This window comes from Mandrillus leucophaeus, unplaced genomic scaffold (genome assembly GCF_000951045.1).
Source record: "Mandrillus leucophaeus isolate KB7577 unplaced genomic scaffold, Mleu.le_1.0 Scaffold1823, whole genome shotgun sequence".
NCBI classification, from domain to species: domain Eukaryota; kingdom Metazoa; phylum Chordata; class Mammalia; order Primates; family Cercopithecidae; genus Mandrillus; species Mandrillus leucophaeus.
Window position 1 is genome coordinate 117,741 of NW_012101836.1, and position 6,381 is coordinate 124,121.

Here is a 6,381-nt window from a genome sequence, read left to right on the forward strand (position 1 = left end):
CAATCCCCCCCTCCCCCCAACCCCGGGTCCATACGCCCGGAGACCCCGACCGCCCGAAACGTTGGGTAGTTCGCCGACCCGGCTAGCCGGCTGGTGACCACTTCTGGCACTTGGGCCGTCGGGTGGATCACCGTCGCCCTACGTTGGCCCTGGACTCACGGGGGCGGCACTTGCAAGAAGGGCCCCGGTCTGGGGTATGGGGAGCGGCCGCCAACTACCATTCCTACCACCCACTCCTTTCCCGGGTTTAGTAGGCCCAGTGGGAACTTTCTAGGGCCTTACTGGAGGTCTCAGAGTCTAAAACCCTCAGACTCCACATCCACAGGCTCTCGCTGAGCGAAAGCCGCTTTGCTGGGGTGGGCGGGACCGCTGGAGAGTTTGGGGAGGAGACAGGGTACTGCTGGGTAAGACTGAGGGAAAGAAGTTGGGTGTGTGTTTTTTTTTTTTTTTTTTTTTTTTTGTGGTCAATATCAATTTTCCGTCGATTTTGCCTTTTTGTTTAGTAGGGCTTCTTTCCCCCCCTCCAGGCTGCTAGTTGGATGGTATACGAGAAACAGTACCATTCTTCCTGTTAATGAACTCTTTTTTAAGTCATTTTTTCTCATTTGACCCTTCCATGGAACAGAAGCAAATTGCGTGAAATTACCTCCAAGGATTACATTTATTACTGGCCAATGAGAACCCCTCGCCTTGTTTTACAAACTCTTAATCCTATGTCATTCTGATGCTGCAAACAAGCCCGGTCCTGGGCCTCCTATTCTTTCAACTTTCCCCAGCTGGAGGGACCTCATTCTGCACTTAATATTCCCCATAAATATCACACGCTAAAGACCCCCTGACTTCCAGCAAGTCCACATTAAACATGTGACATGTCACGCATGACAAACTCTGAGTATCTTTTCAAAGCAGCATTAAAAGCAAAGAAACCAATTTTCTTCTCCTTCCAAACCTCCCCAAGTGCTGAATGATGGGGATTGGAAAGAGCCACTGGAGCGTACTTAGGGGGATTTTATGAGATTTTCCAGAATGATTTAATCTTATTGTGAGCATTATTAATGAATGGCAACCCAATTTGGCCCCAATATCTGGGAACTTGGTCACAATGCTGGGAGCGGCTGACCCCCCCAACCTTAAGCAAACCTCTTCCACCATGGAGGAGGACACGCAGAGCCCCAGGGAGTTTGCGAGAGCCTAGTTCAGGGCATGGCTGTGTCCTATCACACCCAAGGCAGAATGGCCCAACACCTGCTTTCCCAGGGCCACCCCCACAGCATCTTGGGGTGACGGGTAATTGAAGCCTGGGACAGGCCTCTGTGGGAGGGTTGAGGGGAAGGGGTAAGTTAATTTGCTACATATTCAGACAGGTTAGCCAGATCTGGAGGACGTCCTGGAAGGCAAAAAGGGTGCATTTGGCATAATATTATCAGAGGTGTCCTTCCGTTACCAACTACCCATGGCCCGAACTGTGGACAGTAGTCAGGGCGGGCATCTTAGATGCGTGGGGGGGCAAATGGAAGAATTAGGGAGAGTGACTGTTGAGAAAGTTTGGGCCTCCTTGGGACTTGAAACTCAGACTTAAACTAAAATCCATGCTGAAATTGGCTCAGACCAGTTTCCCATTTTTTTCTCTTACTACCCACCCCCTACCCAATTGGGGCAAACACTGTTGTTTTTGATTTGTAGTATCAAGAGCCAAAGCACCTGTAGTTCTGTTTAGTATCCTTTTAAGTGTGATCTTACTAGAATGACAAAAGGGGCTGATGTGAGAGAAAAGGAAATTATAATAGGTTAGCCCAACTTGCTTTTAGAGAAAAAAAATGTCCATGAGCATGTGTGTATGTGTATACCCCAAAGTGAGTGTGTCTGAATGAAGGGGGTCTTAAATGGGGCCTAAAATGATATTTTGGAACACGGAAGTCCCCGGAACAACTGCATATTTCACTGATAGTGGCAGCCTGGCTGGGGGGCGGGAAGAAGAAAACCCACTACCTGACGGTGGGGAGAGCTGGCGGGGTGGCGGGGCGGAGAGCATTTTTCAAAGGAAGAAGTCTTGTTGTCCCTGGACATTATTAAGGGTCCAGTTTGAAGTATACATTTTTTTTCCTTTAAAGAAATGGGAGTGATTACCAGTTATACATTAAGAAATGTCATTCAGTCATTTTTATTCATTCTCCGGAAATCTTCGTAAAAGCCTGAATCATACTTCTACAAGCAGCAATTTTGTTAATCCAGGGGGTTATTACTCTGGGCCCTTATTAGGTTCTACACCACTGCCAAGCAATCCTATAACCCTCTCAAAAGAAGTTTACCTCCCTGTTATAAAACCAGTAGTGGTATTTATACTGTGCAATAATTAGTGTATTACTTGAATCCACTAACACGTTCATTTTATCTCTGCACAAAACCTCTAGTCTGCTTATAGAAAGCTTGTGCCTCCTTTGGTGCTGTTAAAGTGGTGAAAGAGTGAATTGAAGGCTGGTTGCACTTTCTCCTTTTGCCTCGCCTTAATTCCCATCTCTTTTTGCTCTCATCCAATTAGCACAGTGTATTAAGCGGTTTATCATCTCATAGTCAGCTATTGAGAGAAACAAGGCGAGCACTTTGCAATAGAACCTGCGCTCCTTTGACACCCTCAGGTACTTACATATTCCACTGCGCTATGAATAATAGAGGAAGAATGGAGCGCTAATTCCCTCATCAAAGAATGCCTTGTCTGCTGCTTTGCTCAACAACACCATTCTGATCAAAAGAAAAGCAATAAAGCTTAGCATAACAAAACGAAACCTACTTATTAGCTTAGTGGTTAAATTAATGCAGAGCCGCTGCTATTCAAAACCAAGGTTTGAAAACAGCCTCCAACAACCTGATAATGCTGCCTTCGGGATGAAGGAATTTTAATCTGAAATTTGAGGCTGGCTGAGATGAGTTAATCTATTAAACTGCTATAAGGAAGCTCCACCACAAACTGTTCAATTAAGAAATATTTAGGTGAGATGGAGTGAGAAAGAGGGAGAGAGAGAGGAGAAAGAGGGGGCGGGAGGGAGGGAGACAGGAGCAGAGAATGGCAGCTTTAAATTTGGGATGGGAGCATCGAATTAAAGAGTCGGGCATCCTGACAAGAGGGTCTGGGGCTTGGTGTTTTCCTTAAAACCCTAAAACAAACAGGAAAATCTGTTTTTGGAGTTTCCTTACTGTTGCATCTTCCGCCAAACTCATTTTAAATGATGTTTGAAGAAGTATGTCGAGGAGCATGGTGTGTGTGTGGAAGGTAAGAGGTAGCAAGGGCTGGAGAAAGGGGTGATGGTGACGGGCAGTGAATTCATTCCCTTTCAACATCTCCCAAATTCCACTCTTGGAACTTTGATTAGCCCCCACATCCTGGGCAACAGTCACAAGATTAACTCCATCTGTTTTCTGGACAAATTAAAATCTTATCAAGCATACTCTGTGGGATTTTCCACTTCTGGCCCCCTCTATGCACCTTATATGTAGGAGAGTGGAGGGTTATCAGATTGTGTCCAAGATAAGCTTGTGTACACGTATCCACTATAGGTCAAATCCTAGTTCCTAAATTAAACAGAAAAGGTGTCCTTTCCAGAGACAGGGTTCTTCTAGGGTACAATTTTCCAACTGGCCCAGATGAACTTTGGCCCAGAGGTTTACTCTGGCCCACACAGAGTTTAAAGTTTTGTTTTAAAAAATTAGTTGTCAAGGTTTAGAAATCAATAAGCTTTGTGGAATATTTGGATTCCTGGCTTCTCTTGAAAACTCGATCCTGTGGCCACACTGGGCCCCATCCCTGCCAGCATCACTGAGTAGCTTCTGGCCCCTTTGGACAGGACCTGCCCACTCCTGTTTGCCACAATCCCTGCCACTCACTCTAGTGTGAACCTGGTTTGCTTCATCCATTCACTTTTAGAATTTGAGTTTAGGACCCGTGCCAGAGTCCACGGAGACCTGCGGGTCACCTCTCTCCTTACAAATAAGATAGGCAAAGTTTCTGCATCAGTTCTGCCTGGTGTACTATCAACCAACGCAAATCAAGGAGTAGAAATATCTCTCAGAGAAAAGTAAGTATGTGATATTCCCATCTTCTAACAGAGATTCACTGGAGTTCTTAAAGTTGCAGTTTCAACTTCCACAAACTTCTGGAATCCTTAGGTGCCTGGAGTTCTAACAGATCCCAATAAGAAAACATCAACTGCTGCATTAGCTCTTTTCAGGCACGGTACTTAGAAATGTCTGACATTCTAGAGAAATGGTCCTTGCCCTCAGGGTGGTTATAATCTAGAGGCAGAGACAAGAAACCACCCAGTGAGAAGTTACTTGAGTCTCTTGGAGCTTCTTGATGATCAAGTTCAGGATAACTATTTATATTTAATATAATCCCAGATCCCAGAAATCAAGGAAAACATGCCTTCCCTTCAGGAAGCACACTTAAGAGAACCATCTCCCTAACCTGATGTGAGAATAGCAATTATTGAAAGAGTTGACCAGGGGAGCAATAAAACCACATTAATCCCTTAGTTCCTGAAGCACCGTGGGTGCTCCAGTTTGTGACAGACTGCAGAGCTCACACAGTACCAAGTTAGTTAATTAACTGACAGGGCTCGAAACCCACAGTGTTTCTACTTAGAATCTCAGTCTAAGAGCAGGAGGAGAAAGGAGAGGGATGGGAGCCAGAGGGGAGGTGAGGAAGAGAAATAAAAAGAAAAAGCAACGTAAAAGGCAGCTTCATTTCCACTGCTTAACCCGTCAGTATTCCTTCACTAGGGGGACCTTTCTTGGGGGGCGCGTTTTTCTCAGGAGTCCTAGGCCTTGCTCTTCAAAAAGAGACGCTGCTGGTCTCTTGGCTTGGCTAAGTCAGCAAAGCACATAAGAAACTGTACTTCATCTGTTAAATGACCTAAAGTCACAGAAATTCTGAATGCTTCTCAGAACATTCAACCAAATACCATGCTGTGCACACCTGAGCTGGGTTCTGATAGAGGTGGCTATGAAGAAACTGGGCTGAGGTTTGAAAAGGGGATGGCCTCTAGTCTTTCATACACACACACACACACACACACACACACACACATATATATATGTATGTATGTATGTATGTGTGTATGTATTTAGAGGTGGGGGTCTCACTATGTTGCCCAGGCTGCTTTGAACTCCTGGGCTCAAGCCATCCTCCTGCCTCCACCTCTGGAGTAGCTGGGACTACAGGTGTGTGCCACAGCAACTGGCTCTAGTCACATGTTACTCCTTGCTGCCTCTCTAATCAACTCTTTGCACCTGGTAAGGATTCACCACAACTGCTTTCCCTTTAGAAAACTTTATTCTTAAGTAGAAGGCACAACATACGTTTTCTTTTATAAAAACACACAGGTCAATGTTTTTAAAAAACACAGCATAGTTGTACAAGGGGAAACATTTTGTTAGTATAATCTTACCAATAATGTAAGAGAGGAAAGACTGCCATACTGAAATATATTTTGCTGCTGCCAAAGAGGGTCCCATTCTGAAGAAATGAGAAAAAAATAGCAAGCACCAGGGCCAATTAAGCATCCCTCTCCCCAATTTTTCTGAATACAACACAGTGATCCTCACCCCAACCCCTACACATGTTAATGCACTGTTAGAGTATGAAATTATTTTTAATGTGCTTTCTTGTTGTATAAACCTTTACCTGCACTTTCTATTTAAGGGGCAAAAAGGGAATGTGAATGTAAAACACCTGCTCAGTGTGTGTCTGTTGGACTTTGGAGCAATTCAATAAACAAGCCTGCTCTGTTTAATCTATTTAGTGAGCGCAAAGCTTCTAAATCTCCCCCCTCAGCTACCTATATAAAAGACAAGACTGAAAAGGACACCCACTCCTGGATGGCTGGAGAAGCATTTGGATTTAGATCGGGTTTAATTGGTGTGTGAAAAAGCAAAATGTCAGCTCTTCAGTCAGGCTCTGAGAACCTCTCTTTATGTTGGGGGGGGGGGGTACATAGGCTAAAGGCCCTGAGGCAAAGCCTGGGGTCACTTACATTCCAGCTACTCTCAAACCAAGTAGCAATTTCCCTCCCTCAGAAACTGGGTCTTCAGGACCTTAGGGAGGGGAGCTTGGGGAAGGGCCCTGGAGTTGTGTTTTAAAGCAGTACATCTTAATATGAAGATGGGAACTTCTATGATGCTTAGGAACATTAGAGTCAACATTTTTGCAGCCCCCTTTCCTTGTCTACATTCACACAAACATGAGACACAGTTCCAAGGGAGAAACAGATGCAGGAAGGGCAGGAAGGGCAGTAAGGGCCAGAGCGGAGGCACAGAGGAAGCTGGGATTTTTCAACTACCCCCTCCTTGGTTACTCCTGGGATTCCCTTAGGATTTCACAGCACAACC